Below are 20292 nucleotides of genomic sequence, written 5' to 3' on the forward strand. Positions count from 1 at the left end.
GAAAATAGTGAACTGTTATGGCAACTTAAACTGGATGCGTTCAACTTACCTGGCCTCAACGAAAGTTGTAATATAGCTGCCTACCTTAAATATAGATCTTATTTGAGGTAACTAAATGGTGGACAACAAGGCATTTTAGTGTTTCCCTATCCTTATGTCATATCAGTTGTCCTTCCTTCACTAATATGTTAATGTTTCAAAAATTGCTTTAGCAACATGTTGTTCATATTTTATTTTCCCTGCCTTCTAAGAAACATATATTATAACCTACCTTAGCCTAGAATAGCTGATGTGGACTATGGTTTCCACTATCACCAGGGGTTATGGTTTACTAATATGCACATTTATTACATAAGCTTAGTTTAGTGGGTAACACCTTTTAAAAATATGTTTTGAATAGATGCTGGTATTATAAATATACATATAAAAAAACTTTTTATACCATTTGCATTTTGCAATAGTTGAAATTAGTTTATTCTTGTATACTATTGCTATGTTACTAGCTTGAGTAAGTGCTTTGACTAATGTATATTGATGTTTTGAACTAAGCACTTTCAATCACTTTTTAGCATTTTTTTAACTTGAGATGTAAATTATTTTTTATTGTTATATTTACTGAGCATGTTGCAGTTTTGCAGCTGCGATGACATAGCTTTAAATTTAAATGCAGTCAGGAAGTGATGTAAATATCGTAACACTCGCTGCCTTTTAAGAGAGTGTTTTAACTTGTACTCATTTACTCTGAAGAGAAGCATTCTTGTGTAGCTAACGCTGTTATATTGTGTATAAAATAAATTTGCGTTAAGGAACCTTTACACCTGGTGTGCTTCTGTTTGGATCCGTTTGCATTGTTTCGTTAGTCTGTTTCTGCATCTTGTGGTATCAGTTACTTATAAGTTGGGCAACATAAAAGGATTTCCTCACCACTGTGGCCACATGGTGTTCAAAGGTAAGGCTACTGTCTACTTGCGTACCCAGATCCCTGACCACTGGGTCGACTCAAAAGGGCATATTATAACCTGGTAATTAGTCAGGATGGTTGACTTCCCAAAGGGTACAATTGTACATTTCCTAGCAGAGTTGGACACCATGGTTTTGGCATCATTTGGTGGTCAGAGATAGGCCTTCTTAAAGTCTTAAAGATAACCCCCCAGCTTACAGTCATTTGCAAACTTAGTCAGACTATAGCTTTAGCATTTGCTTACATTTCAAATAAATAGTTACCAGTACAGAGCAAGTGTGGCATTTCACTAGTGACTGGCCTCTGATGGAGGTAGCCTCACCTGTTTTGACCTCCTGGGTCCTATCAGTGAGCCAGTTGGCTATCTAGTGGGTGCTAAAAGGGTTAATACCTAAATCAATGAGCTTGTTTAAAATGCCTGAATGGGTATTATATCAAAACTCTTGGCCAGGTCTAGATAAGATGTGTGCACAGTCTTGCCTTCATCCAATACTTGGTGACCCTCTCAAAAAAGTCCACCAGATTTAATAGGCATGACCTTCCTTTAACAAAGCCAAAATGTGATGGGTTCGCATTTGCAGGTTACATATGTCCTAATTTATCATGTATATGAGGATTCTTTCCATGGCCTTACATATGAGGCTGGTCAGACATATGGGCCTGTAGTTACAAAAGTACCACAGGGTCAAACAAATCCAAGAAAAACAAGAAATCCACTGGGGAGGAATCCAAAACCAGAAAAAGGAAATAAAACCTTTATTGGATGGCCACAAACACAGTAACACAAGTGCTTTCGCTCGGTTATTACCGAGCTTTCTCAAGATAAAATACAATGCAGTTAGCATCAATAAATATACGACATTACATCACATGATCAGGTAATTAACATAATTAAAAAATCCACTCTGTTAAATATGTTAAGCCATAATAAGAATTTCTTAAAAATTCCTTTAAACAACATATTGTATACTTGAAATTGTTAAAAAATCAAATAAAATAAGGAATAAATGTGGAAATTCCTACAAATATGAAAAATCATCTTTACCACATTAAAAAAATGAATACTGAGATCACCTAAACAGAAAATTAAGTATTAAAACATTGAAATGTTAAAGTAGTTCGTTGTAGGTGAATCAATGTTGTGTGTCATAACCATAGTGGCCTAATACAATAATGTTAAAAACTAACAATAATTCATATCTAAAAATTCATATGAATCAAGAATAAATATGTGTCTATAAAGCTGTTTCATAGATCCACTCAAACACTCCAATGTATAAAATATTGTCTACCACTTGTAATGGAGGACTATACAAATGTTCAAAAACCAGACAAATAATGATATTATAACCGAGCCATCATCAGTTTCAGGACGCTACTAATGTTAATGTTGTCATTGAGACCAGGGGGTCTTCCAGCATCCAGCTTGAGCTGCCAGAAAAGTTCTCTATACTCCAAAGTGGTCACCCAGTCCCCACCTCTGGCATCAGGTGTCACTTGTTCTAACACCATAAACTTAAGGTCCATTCTAGGACACAGAAGGGAGTGTTTGAAAAAAGCGTTAGACTCCCTTTCTTTAGAGATGTCATAAAGGTGCTCATAAATTCTCTTTCACAGGGGTCTCTCAGTTTTCCCTACATAAAAACTGGAACAGGATGTACATAGACCTAAATAAACTACCCCTCTGGTACCACAGTTTGAGTAGCAAATGGAATTAAAAAGAAATTTCCTCGATGGGATGTAAAGGATCGAGTCATTAATGATGGCATTACATTGCTTACAAGCACCACATTTAAAAGTGCCTAATCTGGAATTACCTGGTGTTGATCTTGGGGTGTGTTTCCTTTCAAATAATTCCTTGAGATTAACATCTCTCTTTCTTACAAACCTAGGACGTGGTTGCACCAGTTTTTTCAACTCCTCATGAAGGGTGAGAACTGCCCAGTGTTTCTGTACCACATTTTCAATATCTAAGGAACTAAGGGAATAAGTGTGGATAAAGCAGCTGTGATATTGTACATGATTGTCAGGTATGTCCTCTTTGGCTGTAAGAACCCCACTACCTATCAGGGGAGGATATTTGCTGTCCCTGTAGTCTATAACTTCCTGAGCCAAGGTGGTAACTAGTGAAGTAGGATAACCCCTTTCAATAAAAAGTGACTTCAAAAATTCAATCTCATCCAAAAAATCAACAAGAGTGCTACACATCCTAGAGGCTCGGATAAACTGTCCCTTAATAATGCCTTTCTTTTGATAAAAAGGATGCCCACTCTCAAAATGGAGATAAGAGTTGGAAAAGGTAGGTTTCCTATAAAGCTTGGACTGAAAAGTGTGATTAGAGTGGTCCTTGAAAAGGTTAACATCAAGATAATGTAACTCACTTTCACTGGCATTATAGGTAAAGGACAAGAAATGAGTGGTGGAATTAAGATAGTTAAAAAAATCAAGAAACTGTTCAACAGTCCCATTCCATAAGATACAGATGTCATCCAGATATCTCTTGTAGTGTGTTATGTAATGGGCCCAAGTTGTTGAAAAAATAAACCTCTGCTCCCACCTATGCAACACTACATTAGCATAAAGGGAAGCACAAGAGGCACCCATAGCCACAACCTTCTTTTGCCTGTAGAGTTCTCCATTAAAATAAATGAAATTATTTTCTAACACAATTTCCATGAACTCTACTAGCAAACTAGTAATCTTATTCCCTAGACTGGCCTCTGTTACAAGTATTTCATTAAACCATTCCAAACCAGTAGAGTGGGGAATGCTGGGGAATAATTCTACTATATCAATAGTGATCATCAAAAGTTCAGGCTGGAAAGGGGGGGGGGTTAATACCTTTAAGGAAGTCCCATGAATCTTTGCAAACATGATTCAGAGAGGAAACAAATTTCTTTGCTATATGATCAATAAATTTCCCCAAAGGTTCCGTTATACTCCCCGCTCCAGAAACAATGGGCCTAAACTTCAGTGGATCCAACCCTTTGTGTATTTTTGGGATCCCAAAAATTACTGGAGTTTTAGATTTGTTCACATGTAGATAGTTGAATAATCTTTCATTAATGGCCCCTTGCAGCAAATGATCAGTTAGCAAAAACTTAATTTTAGAAATAGCAAGATTTACCTCGTTCCTAGAAACTATCTCATATTGTTCTGTGTTCTGCAACATGCCATAGAGGTGGGTATCATAGTCAGAGCTGTACATTAATACCACACCACCTCCTTTGTCGGGCTTCATAACCCTAATACCTTCGTTCTTAAGATGGTTAACTAACCGAACCTCTTCCGCATTTAGATTGGTAGGAGGTGTGTGTGTTCCCTGTGAATACAAAATCCTAAGATCCTTCTCAACCAGCTCCTCGAATACTTTAATGGAAGGATGTGTAGGGGGATTAAATGTGCTAGCTCTAGAAAGTCCATTATTAACATAGGGCTGCCCCTTAAAATTAAATGCAAGATTTAAACGCCTTACAAAGAGTTTCAAATCAACAAGGGCATTAGCCAGATTAAAGGAACGCAAAGGTACAAATTGAAAACCCCGGGTGAATAATTCAAAAATATCTTGATTCACCTCAATCTCTGTATAATTATAAATAACAAAATTGTCCTTTTTAATGATGGAATAATTATCACCAAGTTCATAGCAAAGGTCATTTAAAGGACTTCTAACAAACACATTGTTACCTACTTCTATTTGTGTCTGCTGTTCCAACCCTGTTGGTAGTGTCTCGATCCCCTCCCCTTAAAGGAATTTTTAAGAGATTCTTATTATGGCTTAACATATTTAACAGAGTGGATTTTTTAATTATGTTAATTACCTGATCATGTGATGTAATGTTGTATATTTATTGATGCTAACTGCATTGTATTCTTAGCTTGAGAAAGCTCGGTAATAACTGAGCGAAAGCGCTTGTGTTACTGTGTTTGTGGCCATCCAATAAAAGTTTTATTTCCTTTTTCTGGTTTTGGTTTCCTCCCCAGTGGATTTCTTGTTTTTCTTGGGCCTGTAGTTACCCGGATCAGTGGTTGGACCTCCTTTGTGCAGGGGATGACTGTAGCCATTTTCCTTGCCTTGGGCACAAAACTGGAGTGTAGGCTCTAGGTGAAAAGTGATTCAAGTGGGCCAGAGAGGTCATGCTTCATGCTATTTATTAAACATCCTGGGATGTTATCAGGTCCCATCGATGTAGTGTTTTGACCTTGGAAAGTGCGTTGATGACCTTTTCCCTAGTAATGGTTGGGGGGATTGTGGTATGCAATATTTCCTTTGGACTGCGGTAGGGGGGAGTGGGGGGATTTGAGCTGAACCTATCAGCCAAAAGATTGGCAATGGCCTCTGGTTCAGTGTTGGTGATGTCATTTACAATAAGTTATGCACATTGTTGCGTACTTCCCCCAAGGTTACAGACATAGCTGTATAAAGCTTTATGATTGTCCTCTGACTGAGAAGCTATTTTGTCTTCAAATTTAGCTGTTGAAGTATTAATTAATCCTCATAGCTGTCTGTTTATATTGGTCAGGGGGCTTTTAGAATGTATGGCTTTATTACTCCTATGCTTGCCAAAATGTTTTTCTTTTGTTTTATAACCAATTGATACAGTGATTCCACCAGAATGGCTTGTCTTTTGAGTTTGCTTATTCTTAATACGACTGGGCACAGCTCACTATATACAGCTATCAATATGGTTGTACAGATATTTTGTAAATAGCTCAGCATATGGTATGGTTTTTACTGGGTTTGGAGGTTCTTGGAATTTAGTCAAGGTGTCACTTTGTAGAGAGAGGTTAGCCTTGGAATAATTCATAAAGGTTTTTGGTTTCACTGGATCCCCAGATTCAGTTGTTAATTCAAGCAATAATGCTTTATGGTCATAACCGATGAGCGAAGGTATTACTTTTAGTGAGGAACATCTGCATCCCATGTTAGTGAGTACAGGATCAAAGATATTTGTACCACTGATAGGTGAATGGAACAATCGTTCCAGGATGTTGGTATTAATAATGTTTGGAATCACTGGGCTTGTGCATTAGAAGTGGTGTAGGATTCCCAGTTTATAGAGAGGTAGTTGAGATCTGCCATGAATGTTATATTGGGTTGAATGGTGAGTGACTTTAGTACATTGAGATAGGGAGTATGGGTTTCCTGGGACATGGAGGGACCTGTAGATTACAAAGATATGGTATGAGATCCTGCTTATGGTGAGTTGTACATGTATGAGTTCCAGTGGGTCATACGCTTTACTGGTGTGAAGTTGGATTACAAGGATATGGTATGAGATCCTGCTTATAGTGAGTTGTACATGTATGAGTTCCAGTGGGTCATACGCTTTATCGGTGTGAAGTTGGTTTTTATATAGACTGAGACTGCTCCACCTTTAGTTCCCTCCTGTGCAGTACCTGGTTTAAAGCTGTGAAAATTGTTATAACCTTGCATTGCTGGGGTGCTCTCCGCAACTTTAAACCATGCCTCCAGCGCTATACAGATGTCTACACTCTACAGGGAGAGGAAGGCTTGCAGAGAATGGAGTTTCTTGTAAGACTTCTAGCATTGAGCAGTACCACCTTCAGATATTTCTTCATAGGTTCAGTTAAGTCAGGAGGTTTATCAGTTTGGCATTGCATAAAAAAGGCACTATGGGGGTGGAAAAGATCATTGCCAATATCCAAAAGCCTAGAGGGTTAAGTGCAGACCATCCCTGATGAAGCAACATGGACTGTCAACCATGTAACCATGTCCTGTCCATTGGACTGAAACCAGAAGCTAAGCCAACTGTTAAAATCAATCATTTTTTCTGTTGGTAATGTAACATCACCCTTGGAGTAGGTAGTATGCTGCTCAGTGCTAGGCTCATACCTGCCTGAGACACATAATCAGTGAGCTCAGTTACATCTTGCTTCATACAGTCAAGGGAGGTACATCTCAGGTCGTTAACATTCACATGGACTATGACAGAGTCATACTGATACCTGTGGTTCTATTACCTGAGTGACTGTATGACTTGACGGATCCTAGCCATGGAAATGCAGCTAACCGTGACTGTTTCCTTACTCTGTCTGGTGAGGCAAACTTTGGCGTGCCTCATTATAGAATGACCAATGACCAGGAAATTTGCCTGTGCATTGATTTGCCTTAAGGGCTTAGCAGTAGTGGTACTGGATACAGTGTTACTATGTGTAGTTGTGGTGGTGTTTTAATTGAGTGTTTACATGATGGCTGAGGACCATTTTTTTGATTGTGCTGTGCAGGATGTCTTTTAGGAGGGTTAACGTATAAGTGCATCATCATAAGTAGTTTTATGTGCATGGTCTTTACCCTGCACAGTAGGCATGGTGAAAGTGTCATTGACAAGCTCTATTGGATTAATTTTGGTTGTATCAGAGAGTTTTGCCTGCAGTGTTAGTGTGTTTACACCTCTTGCATACTTTATCTGTTTTATTAGGAATAAATAGTTTGCCAGTGTACCTGAGGCAGTTGCCACAATGCCTGTAAATACTTATCTCAACTGAACTGGTGAAAGAGAGAGTCAAAGTGAATATCTTTGGCTACTGATCTACTGGGGAGGAGTGAGGGAAATTTAAATACTGAATAGATCAATAACACAAGGAACTTAATGAGCAATGCTCAGCTATGTGCAAACTGGATGATCTAGTAATTAAAAAATGTTTTTCTAAACAGGAAATTTTAAGGGGAAACTTACACTGTGAGAGATCAGCATCTACACAGATTACAAGCGGGAATTATGCTGCAAGATATCAGCTTCTATACAGATCACTGCTAGATGCCAGTGCGTGGAGAGCAGCAGTTCTAACAGCCTGTAAAAAAGGTAAAAATGTGCAGATATTCAACACAGTAACACTCAGTTAATAAAGCTTTAACAAAAATAATGTGAAAAACAAGTGTGGAAACAGCAGATATGGTAATGAAAGTCTTAGGTTGCTCGTACGTTATGAGCCTTCCCTTGTGCAACTGGAACACTTTAGCAGCAGGGGACATTTAATAAAATAAAAAAAATAAAAAAAACACACACAAACCAGACACTGTGGCCAGTCAAAAACACTCCACTGTTCTTTTCTTTAAACAATCTTGGGCTAGAAAATAACTCAGGTCCCCTCTACTCTCGCTAAAGTAAAACCAAGGCACTTTTAACTAAAGACTGTCAAAAAGTTCTTTTAGTGATTTTAGATTGGTGGACATCCACAGACATCTGGTATTTTTTAATCATTTTTTTAAAGTGGGGACAAGCTGATTTGCAATTTGTAATGCAATATAAACACAGTAAGAAGCAGCTTTATCTAAGACAGATAGACTGGTCAAGCATGACTTTGCTGTGATTCAGTATGATTTGGAGAATGTGGTCATAGTTTAGAAGGCTGATGGATCTTACACATTCCTAGCAGTAAGTAGGTTGTTGCTACTTGCCGGTATATGGCAAAGGCATACCTCTCAACTGTCCCTGATTTTGACTCAGATTTTAACTCTGTCCCTCTTAATCCCTCCTAAAACTAGTGACTTTTGGAGGAAAGGTGGTGAATTACACTTAATGAATAATGACAATAATTAAGAGTTATAAACTTCTTTTACTTCAGAAATGTGTATTAATTCATATGCTCTGACTCTTTCGATGTTTCAAGTTAATAGCATTAATATTTTAAAAGTGTCCCTGACTGTCCCTGATTTTTTCTTGACTTGTTCCTGATTCTGTTGAAATTTGTCCCCGATTGGTTGAGAGGTCTGGGCAAAGGTAAAATTTGGTCAATTACAATAATGGCTTGAATACCTTTGAGGATGATGAAAAGGAGATAGGGGTACAGTAGCCAGTCTAGGAAGGTTTACCTACCTATTGCTTTACGAATAAGCTTAAAGAGATGAATTAGTTGTTGCAGCCCATGACACTAAATGATATCAGTACATCAAGGTTATGAATTGTTGAAGTCAGCACTGATGACTCCTGGGATGATGATTTCTGATTTTATTTTACTGACTGTCCAGACTAATGTACCTTCTGCATTCTTCAGGAAGTATGTAGATACTTACAGAGATGATGGAGTTAGGCTTTTATATTAATTGTTAGCACATAAGATCAAGGAGCAGTGTGATGGCATAAATGTCAGGAGGAAAAAAAAGCAGTAAAAAAATAGAGCAGAAAATAGGGAACATGATTTGAAGGGATGAACTTCAGTCTAAATATTGGGAAGTACTTTTTCTCAGAAGGAGTGGTGGACAAGACAGGGATTTTGTTTCTAAAGAAGGCTGCAAAGTATAACTCCACAAATATATTCAAAGATGCCAAGGACAATAGTAGACTTGGGGTAGCATCATGGGGACACCTACATAATAATGGATGAATAACATAGACTCAATATGCAGTTATTTTTTATGCTAATGCATGTATTTAATGCAGTAACTAGAAGTGTTTACTGGTGGCATTTGATTTGGTATAGTGAAGCTTTATCGAAAAAGATAAGAATCTACTGGTTCAGTGAGGGAGTTTGCATCATAAAATTGGCAAGGGATACTAGCATATTGTTTTCAAAGAAGGTATGGGGTTATCTTGCAATAAAGATGACAGTTCATGTGGCTGTTTTTGTGTGTATGTGGGTGTGAGGGTATGTAGATTTCTGTATGTGCTGTGTGTGACCGAGTGTTTGCGTGTGTGGGTGTGTTTGAGGTGAGTTACTGATGCTGTGGAGTGAAGGATGTTGAAGAATAGTAAGAGGCTATTGTCAAACTGTTCATGTGACAAATGCATGAGACTCAGCAATCTAGTCTGCAGAAGCATATGTAAAATTAATGTTCTTGGCCATTAACACAAAAAGATGTCTATCGCTTTTCCTGTAGAAACAGTGCAGAATGCTCTAGCAAACTAGTACTTCAGAAAGCAGGACCAGAGAGACATGACAGATCATATGCCTCAAGGATGGACTTTACTGTAATAAAAAATAGCATCATGTTTTAATTACACCATCATTACATTTCTTTTCCCAAGCAATCTATTAAAATATGGATTTATTTAAACATGATTTAAATGTATATAATTGTACAGAATGCGTAAGTATGTATCTGTCTTTCAAAAGGAAGTTACCAAAAACTGAGCAATTAACTTATTAGGTGTAGGTAGAAAATTAGTCACTGTAAATGTCATCTTTGTATTTTTGATGCTTATTCATGGTGTAAACTTGTGTATGTTCTAAAGTTCCTTAAATATATATGTATTTTGTAGAAAAAAGTGGAATAAATGTGACTAAAAATGAAAGAATCAAAATGCCTTTTACTAATTATTCATATCTAATGAGAGAATGACAGAGTAATCATCCTCCCTGCCACCAGCTCATATATAAGGAATTGTGTGATTTGTCATGTTTAATTGCAGTTGTTTACCGCATAGGTGAGCTGGTCTTGACACCCTTTTGGTCAAAAACTGACATAGTTAGTAATGTCAAACATAAATCATGTATGTAGTAAGATATTTAATAATGACAAAATCAGGACCAGTGAGGTGTAAGTAATGACAAGCAAAAATCAGGCATGTAGTATTTCAAAAAGAAATCAAAAGAAAGTGGGAGTATGCAAATATTTAACAAAAGAAGCATTTGATGTCAGTACCTCTCAACTGTACTGATTTTTGCAGAATGTTCACATTTTTGCCTCATATTTTGGTCTGTTTTTCATAAAATTCTGTTTTTCTGGAAATTTAGTGCTAAACTATTAAAGACTAAATGTAGAAAATAACGGCAGGCATTTCAGTTTCAGACTTCATACCCTTAGAAAATTCATGCTAATGCAAAATCTGTTATTCTATCAACTTTCCAAGTTTGTAAGAGCAATATTTAAACATTGTCCATAATTTTGGGCCTTTGCCCCATTTTTATTTATTGCTTTGTCCAGATTCCTTGCTCTAAGGGGTTGAGAAGTATGAATTTACCCCAGTTCAAATTAAACAAGTCAAGCAGTAATGCATTCATGTACAAATAAGTTATTAAAGTATCATGAAGATATCATGCCTGAGACCCTGCTCAGCGGGTCAGTCACTGCGATATCCTTCCTTCCTGTGTTGGGTCTGCCTGTCTTCTTAGTAGCATCTGGGCTCAGGAGGGTGCACAGCTGATTCTTTCACAGTTTGTGACATCATATGCTGTGCTAAGAGAGCATGCTTTACTCCCGTACCCCCAGTTTTTTTCTGCCACTCGCAGAGTTACTGTGTGGGAGAAGACCATGATTAAGCATTGCTATAAGTCCAAGAATTCAACCTGGCTACCCACAGTTACAGGACAAAGAAGCCCTTGACCTTGATAACTTCTCATAAGGTGATAGCAACTGCGGATGCCCAGACTTGGAATTGACAGGATGGGCTTTCACTCAGCTACTGGCAAATGCTGAAGCATTGTCAGAAGACAAAGGCAATGGATGTTGGATACCTGTTACACATTTCAGGAGTGAAGTCCATCATCAACATGGTACTCTGGTTTTGTAACATATCTGTCCTTCAGTAGTAAAGCATCAAGTTCACATCTTTCATCTGTCTTGACAAATGATGGGGACATGTAATAGCTGCAGCACTGGAAACTGTCTTAGGGGAAGCAAGTCCCAAGGTGACAGCACTGCCCATTCCAAATTTGAATTGACAGAGTGCTCTGACAGTAGATTTGCTTTCTGGTATGGTGTTTCAAGTCTCCCAGCCAGAACTCAGTGGTAGCAGCCATGAGAAGTCATTCCCTAGATTCCCCAGTCCAGCAGGGCTTATTGGTCTTGGTAAGCAGCTCCAGAGTTCCACCATGATCTTCTTTCCTGGAACTGATGGGTCACAATCTCAGTGTCAGACAGTTGTTTGATATTTGATGAGATCTGGCCTCGCTTGTGTGGGTATACATACTTAAAAAATATGGCCTAATACAGACACTGGGCCTTACACAGGCACTTCCTTTCCTCATGTACTGGTGCTGTATTAACTGACACTAAGTGTATGTAGTTGTATGCTTGACCCATACATTTTAGCTGTGTATGACCCTGCAGAAGCAGATTCAGGGACAGGTTCTTTTACCCTGTGTATCCTGAGAAGGCAGTTGAGAGACCCATGTGCCATTATGTCTGAGGTGTATAATGGACATGAAATTTGGAGTCTCTAGGTCATGAATCCACATTGGTCAACAGAGGCTGCTAGTGCCAGTTTCACAAGACTCAGTAATATGCTTTACTTGAGAATAGACACAGAAACTTCTTCTCTGAGCAAATATTACCTCCCTTCCTACCAAAAGAAAACAGAGAATGAAAATGAAGTAGGTTTTCTTTCTCCTTCCATTCATTCCTTTTGTCATTCCTCACTGAGAAAAAGATAAAGAAGAAATGGAGGTCCTGAAGTCCTCATCATGCTTGTGTGAGCCTAGAGAGAGATAGTAGAGTCAAGAAAGATTATGACATCAGGCTTCTACCATACAGAACTCAGTATTTTTGGAGATTATTTAGCCCTTGCAAGCTGAGAAAGGGGCTTGTTGGCTAAACTTCTTTCCCACAGATGTGTACATGTAAAGCACATAACATACCCAAATGGATGCACTGTTAGGTACCACTGTTGGTGTACACCTTTGTGCATATTCTCAAGGTGCCAATGACTATGCAGGCACTATAGGTTCAGAGCATAAAAACCTGCCAGACTGTTTATACCGCCTCATTATTACATGAGAATCTTGAGCCCAGGCCTAGTGTCATCTCACAAACCTATGCAGAAGCGCCTGCAGGGAAGTACATGAAGAGGTTACACGTTGTTTCCACTACCTTGCTAACTGCATTTTAACCACACTTCATATATCCACATTACCATCTTAGTCTTATCACAGTGAGCTCCTCTGGCTTTCTTAATACCTAATAACCAAAAATGCCAGTCCCCACATGGATGCCACTCACATATACTTCTTAGAATCTGAAATAATTGCTCCCAATATTTCTCAGCTCTCTTGACATTCCCAGAAGATATGTACTGTACCTGCTACCTCCCTACCACACCTCTATCACTTACTACTGTGCAGTCTACCTGCACTGAATAGTTTGACGTTAAGTACCATCCATGAATGATTTGTAGCTGTTGGCCTTTAATCCTGTGCCATCTTCTTACTTATACATCACCTTTCCACATTTGCACCTATTCCCTTTCCTTAATTCTGACTGCCTCATTCTTCTCCCAACTTTTTTGAAATCTCCTAATCAGTGCACCCAGCTGTTTGTGCCACATCTTCTTATAAATGAAACTTGCCTTTCCTTTCTTAACCCTCACCATTTTACACTGGATTTTGCTTCCTTTTCTTCCTTTCTTGGTTTTGTTGTACTGTACAAGCATGTTAAAACAATCCATCCCCCTTCTCCAATCCATATGATACACATAGTTGATCAGGTTGTATCAACTCTCTCTTATCTGCATTTGCCATTAGCGGTGATCACTTTAGAATTCATTTATTTTGCTATTTCTATGTGATGCTCCTGCTAATAACTCTTACTTACATATGGATGCCACCAAATACTTTCTAGCCAACCTGAAAACAATTTCGCAAAAACAATTCCCTAGCCTTACAGTATTCTGCATCCAGCAATCACACCATGTTGAAGGTATCTAAACTCACCTCCATTCTTTCACTCTGGCTGTCCTCACAAGCCTCCACTTCTTGTGGCCAATTATCAAGACTGAAAGCCACTAAATACCTCTCTATGTATGGAAGACCCCATTCTGCATCTGTGTTGGCATTTCTGTTTTTTTCTCAGAGCTATTCTATTAACAACAACAAGGCTATATAAGAGGACATTTGCAGAAGAGAATGGAAACTTCTGAAAAATCTAGTCAGCCTAGCAACAGGGACTGATCAGAGATTTTCTCTGTGGCCTTGGATACAGTGGATGAACATTGCTAGACATCAGGAGGTCTTGCTCAGTTAAACAGAAGTATAAAGAACGATTGACGGGAAGAATGCGACAGAAAATGTTTTTTTTTTTTTTTTTTTTTGCATGTTACAAAGAGATTTGTGAACTCATTTCACAGATGCTTTCTTGGGACATTTAACACAATTATTTTCAAGATGCTTGTTTGGGATATTTAACACAACCATCCTTAGTTGATCTTAATCATAGGAATTTAACTGTGCTACTTAATTTCTATAAAATGGCTTTTGTATAATAGTAATAAGGAATATTTGGTTTCTCTTTCTGCAGTAGATTAATGGCAGTGATGTCAGCCTGTTTCACAAGGCGTATGCATCCTGGTACTTTGAATATATATATATATATATATATATATATATATATATATATATATATATATATACATATATATATATATATATATATATATATATATATATGTGTATATATATATATATATATATATATATGTGTATATATATATATATATATATATATATATATATATAGTTGGCTGAGCATCTATTCCTGAACTTCTGTGTGTTTTTTTCACTTTTTACATTATTTGTTGTGCTGGTTTCTATTGTGTAGTTATATATATTTGTGGTTTTTACCAGCCTTCATAAATACATTGCATAATCAGTTTTCTTAAGTAAGAAAATCAGTAACAGCATGTGAGCCTGCAGCCAAATATAACTCCAGAAATCAAAAGGCTCACATACTGCCGAAGTACAGCTGGGGACTGTATTCAAAATAAAATAAATTAGTGAACAACAGAACACCAAAAGACTGCTGTGTAATCTGTGTTAGCTAATAAGACCAAGACAAACTGCAGCCACAAAAACCTTTAACATAGAATGGTTTATTAAACAAAATAAAAGAAAAGGTTAAGCGCTTTCATCCTATACATTCAGGACTTCATCAGAACCATAAGTTAAAACCATTACTCACAATTAAATACTCTCTAGATCACATGATAACCATCAGAAACTGTACTTTAATTTAGTAAATAAATTAAAGGCACAGAATCAAAAAAGCAATACAAGGTTTAAATCTTTACAATTCATTAAATATGATTTGTTTAAAAATATAAAAAATTTATAAAAAGTGTATGTGGTGCAGTGTTAAAATGTTTAATAAATAGATAGGTAAAAGTGACTAAATATAACCTACTGAGATATGTAGCACTGCAGTTATGCTGTTAAAGCTGAGTAGCTCTATACTTATAATAGGTGCTATGGAGATGTGTTCATTCAATCCCTTATCAATACAGGCATTCAACTTTACCTGCCATAGCAGCTCATTCGTTTCTAATCTAGTTTCCCAAGAGCCTCCTCTGGTGTCTCTGGGCATGATTTCTATAATACCAAAGAGAAACTTTGTCAAATTCTCTCATTTCTGAGCATACATACATAAAAAGTTATTCCTATTTCCTTTGGTAATGCCATATAAGTGTTTGCAAATCCTTTCCTGAAATTGTTGCTCAGTTTTCTCTTTATAAAAACAGGAGCAGTTTTTGCACTTAGCTATATAAATCACCCCTTTAGTGGCACAATTTCCATCAGCCAGTTTTATACTAAATGGAAGATTCCCCACCACTACTTCCATATCTTCTAAGATATAACTGCATTTGTGACAAAAACCGCACTTGCTGGTACCCTTATGTGTCCCCTTTGTTGGAAAATTGGGTTGACTTTCAAACAATTGTTTTAAATGTTTACCTATTATAAACACAAATGAAGATACAGAAGTAGTGGTATTCCTTTGCTTGGAGACTCAGTAATCATGTGACTTAGTATCATGTAAAGTAATACTAGTATCATGTGACCTAGTACCCTCTGTTATTTAAATGGAGTTCAAACACTGTATTTTATCTGATGAAGTTTACAATTAATAAACAAAAATGCTTATTTATCATTTTTGGCATCATTTGATGTACGTTGTTTGCATATTGGTTGCACTTTCTGTTGGAGTCTTTCTTCTTTTGCTTTTATTTTGTTTTGTTTTTTCAAAATAGGAATAACTCTTTATGTACGTATGCTAAAAAATGTGACAATTTTACAAAGTTCCTCTTTGGTATTATAGAAATCATCCCAATAGACACTAAAGGATATTCTTGGGAAACTAGATTAGACATGAAGGAACTACTGTGGCAGGAAAAATTAAATGCCTCTGATGATAATGGATTAAATTAACACATCTCCATAGCACCTGTTTTAAAGTATAGAGCTGCTCAAATTTAATAGCACAATTGCATTACTACATATTTCAGTAGACTATGCTTATTAACTTTTTGCCTATTTATTAAACATTTTAACACTACACTTCATATATACATTTTTTATATTTTTAAACAAATCATATTTAATGAATTGTAAAGATTTAAATAATTGTTTTTTTTTTTTTGTGCCTGCCTTTAATTTATTTACTAAATTAAACAGTTTCTTCTGAGATGGTTATCATGTGATCTAGAGAGTATTTAATTGTGAGTAATGGTTTTAACTTATGGTTCTGATGAAGTCCTGAATGTATAGGATGAAAGCACTTAACCATTTCTTTTATTTTGTTTAATAAACCATTCTATGTTAAAGGTTTTTGTGGCTGCAGTTTGTCTTGGTCTTATTAGCTTATAGAGATTACACAGCAGTCCTTTCGGTGTCCCATTGTTCACTAATTTATTTTATTTTGAATACAGTCCCCAGCTGTTCTCTGGCACTAAGTGAGCCTTCTGATTTCTGCAGTTTTCTTAAATGCTGTACAAATTCACTTTTCTTTTAAGAAGAATATTAGTTTTATAAGGTATTTGAACAACTGGTTGGTTATAATTGATGGCAGTCTCATTATGCTCACCCTGAAAAGGAAGTATGTTACGTAACAGACTTAAAAATAATGCTTCCCTTGCTTCTTAATAAGATTTGTGTCCCTATCACTCAGGTATATAACACCAAGCAAATTGTGGGAATAGGTAAGAGATTTATGTTTATGATGATATTTTCTCCATATTTATTTTTGTCTTCACTTGTTGATACTGGTACAATAATACTGATCTCTGATTGAATTCATTGAATCCTGCTTTAATGTATATTTTCTGTATATATTGCTGTAATCAAACAAACTAGATTCCTGCTTTTATGTATATATTCTGTATATGTTACTGTATTTACTATCTGTAACACTGTTTCTGCTTCTGTACTAATTAATGTTTATATTTTTTCTGTATCGCGTTGGAGCTTTTCTCCCTGGGCCTCCACTGAAAATGGACTCTTTTAGGCCCAGTGGACTTATCCCGGTAAACAAATGCAATAAATAAATGCAATAAATAAATAAATGTTTCTTTGTGAGTAATAATATTGTTGAATGTTGAATGTTTCAAGGGGAGCTTTGCTGCCTTAGGAAACATTAAATAGGAGTTTATCAGGATGAAAATGGATCAGTACAAATAGGACGTGAGAAATGAAATCATTAAAAAGCTTAAAAACCTCAGCTTTGGCCGGCTAAGAGCTTGCTATATTCAACTGGACGTATAAGAGAATTTATGTACCTTTATCTGCTTTTTTTTCAAAAAATACAGTATTTAAATTGATTTTAACTGTGTGGAAGGAATATTAGCTGAACTGGAAGTTAGTCAGTGTTTGCTGAATTTTGTTATTTGCTAGTAATTACAGGTGTGGGGGTAGTCACATTCTTTGATTTCCTGTCCTTGCCTATTTAAGTGGTACAGTGGAAATATTTTCTGCTTAAAAACCTCAGCTTTGGCCGGCTAAGAACTTGCTATATTCAACTGGACGTATAAGAGAATTTAAGTACCTTTATCTGCTCTTTTTTTCAAAAAATACAGTATTTAAATTGATTTTAACTGTGTGGAAGGAATATTAGCTGAACTGGAAGTTAGTCAGTGTTTGCTGAATTTTGTTATTTGCTAGTAATTACAGGTGTGGGGTAGTCACATTCTTTGATTTCCTGTCCTTGCCTATTTAAGTGGTACAGTGTGAAATATTTTCTGCTTAAAACCTCAGCTTTGGCCGGCTAAGAACTTGCTATATTCAACTGGACGTATAAGAGAATTTAAGTACCTTTATCTGCTCTTTTTTTCAAAAAATACAGTATTTAAATTGATTTTAACTGTGTGGAAGGAATATTAGCTGAACTGGAAGTTAGTCAGTGTTTGCTGAATTTTGTTATTTGCTAGTAATTACAGGTGTGGGGTAGTCACATTCTTTGATTTCCTGTCCTTGCCTATTTAAGTGGTACAGTGTGAAATATTTTCTGCTTAAAACCTCAGCTTTGGCCGGCTAAGAACTTGCTATATTCAACTGGACGTATAAGAGAATTTAAGTACCTTTATCTGCTCTTTTTTTCAAAAATACAGTATTTAAATTGATTTTAACTGTGTGGAAGGAATATTAGCTGAACTGGAAGTTAGTCAGTGTTTGCTGAATTTTGTTATTTGCTAGTAATTACAGGTGTGGGGTAGTCACATTCTTTGATTTCCTGTCCTTGCCTATTTAAGTGGTACAGTGTGAAATATTTTCTGCTTAAAAACCTCAGCTTTGGCCGGCTAAGAACTTGCTATATTCAACTGGACGTATAAGAGAATTTAAGTACCTTTATCTGCTCTTTTTTTGTAAAAAAAAATACAGTATTTAAATTGATTTTAACTGTGTGGAAGGAATATTAGCTGAACTGGAAGTTAGTCAGTGTTTGCTGAATTTTGTTATTTGCTAGTAATTACAGGTGTGGGGGTAGTCACATTCTTTGATTTCCTGTCCTTGCCTATTTAAGTGGTACAGTGTGAAATATTTTCTGCTTAAATACCTCAGCTTTGGCCGGCTAAGAACTTGCTATATTCAACTGGACATATAAGAGAATTTAAGTACCTTTATCTGCTCTTTTTTTCAAAAAATACAGTATTTAAATTGATTTTAACTGTGTGGAAGGAATATTAACTGAACTGGAAGTTTTCACTCTGCTCTTCAGTTAGTCCCACCCTCCCTGTTTTTGTTTTGGTGTTAATCTTAGTGGCCTTGAAACTGCCCGCCTCTCTTGTAAATTTGTGTTTGGATACTCCTTCTGGGCCCATCTCATTTGCTCACTCAACTGAGTGCAGTGAGATCATATTCTGATTTCAGGCACTCCTACTATGTACAAAGAGAGCATCTGGGAAACAGAAAAAAAAAAGAATTAAGCTTGTTTCCTGCTTTTCCTGTTAAGTGGTATAGACTATTTGTAGGCTTCTGAGCCCCCAAGCCTTTCTGTGTTGGTGGGAAGCCTTCTAGCTTAGTTTTTTCTTATAACTAGCCAGTTTTCTAGTTTCAGCACTCAGATCTGTTTCTTTGATCTCAGCACTTGTTCAGAAAAAAAAAAAAAAAATTCATCTGCTTTTACTGTACTTGTGTTTCTACCTACTTTTTTTACTTTTGCATCATCTTAAAAGTACTCAATTGTATTTATTACTGCTTGGTATAACTCATTCTAAGCCTTTTGGTTTAAACACTTGGGCTTCGGACCAGTTGTTTTGCACTGAGAGGGTTTGTGGTCTGCACTATAGTGGCAGAACAGGTAGCTTACATCCTTCTAGGTTGGGAACTGCTGATTGAGGGCTCAGTGTCTGTTATTCTAAAAGTGTATTAATTCTGGTTTAAGCACTTGGGCTTTCAGGCCAGTTATTTTACATTAAGAGGGTTCGTGGTCTGCACTCTTGTGGGAGGAGAGGCTGGACTCTGCCCTTCTGAGCTGGGAATTTCTGGTTGAAGGCTTATAGTGCATGCATATCTGAACTGCTTCTTACTGAAGTTGGTGCACCTTGTTTGCTGTGGCATAGACTGGATTTGGGCCTGCTGGATCTAGCTTTGTTTGTGTAACTTGAGCACTAATCCAGGCATTCTCTAAAGTATTCAATTGTATTTATTACTGCTTGGTAGTAACTTGATTAAAGTGTAGCTATCATTCTAAGTCTTTTGGATTAAGCACTTGGGCTTCAGACCAGTTGTTTTACATTAGGAAGGTTTGTGGCATGCACTGTGGTGGCAGGACAGGTAGCTTTCATCCTTCTAAGTTGGGAACTGCTGATTGAGAGCCCAGTCTCTGTTATTCTTAAAGTGTATTAGTTCTGGTTTAAGCACTTGGGCTTTAGGCCAGTTATTTTACATTAAGAAGGTTTGTGGTCTGCACTCTTGTGGGAGAAGAGGCTGGACTCTGCCCTTCTGAGCTGGGAATTTCTGGTTAAAGGTTTATAGTGCCTGAATATTTGAACTGTATCTTACTGAAATTGGTACACCTTGTTTGCTGTAGCATAGACTAGATCCAGGCCTGCTGAATCTAGCTTTGTTTATATGCTTGTTGTTTGTTTGCTTGTTATTTCCCTGGAACACTAATTCCACCTAATACGTGGCTTCTCAGTGCTTCTGTGGATCACTAGTGATATCTG

At 36.8% G+C, this 20292-nt stretch overlaps 1 protein-coding gene across 3 annotated transcripts in view; it reads left to right on the plus strand.

Moving 5' to 3' along the window:
* Positions 1 to 20292, plus strand: part of TSPAN11 (tetraspanin 11) — a 1665259-nt gene that overhangs the window by 404633 nt on the left and 1240334 nt on the right. Inside the window, exon 2 of one of the 3 annotated variants that reach the window (XM_044087576.1) lies at positions 7641 to 7788. The exons of the other annotated variants lie outside the window; for them this stretch is intronic. The gene's annotated coding sequence lies outside the window, so the exon portion shown is untranslated. The remainder of the gene's footprint in view (positions 1 to 7640; positions 7789 to 20292) is intronic. 3 annotated transcript variants of the gene reach the window in all.

Source organism: Protopterus annectens, chromosome 11.part0 (genome assembly GCF_019279795.1).
Source record: "Protopterus annectens isolate FY-2018-M chromosome 11.part0, PAN1.0, whole genome shotgun sequence".
Taxonomy (NCBI): domain Eukaryota; kingdom Metazoa; phylum Chordata; order Ceratodontiformes; family Protopteridae; genus Protopterus; species Protopterus annectens.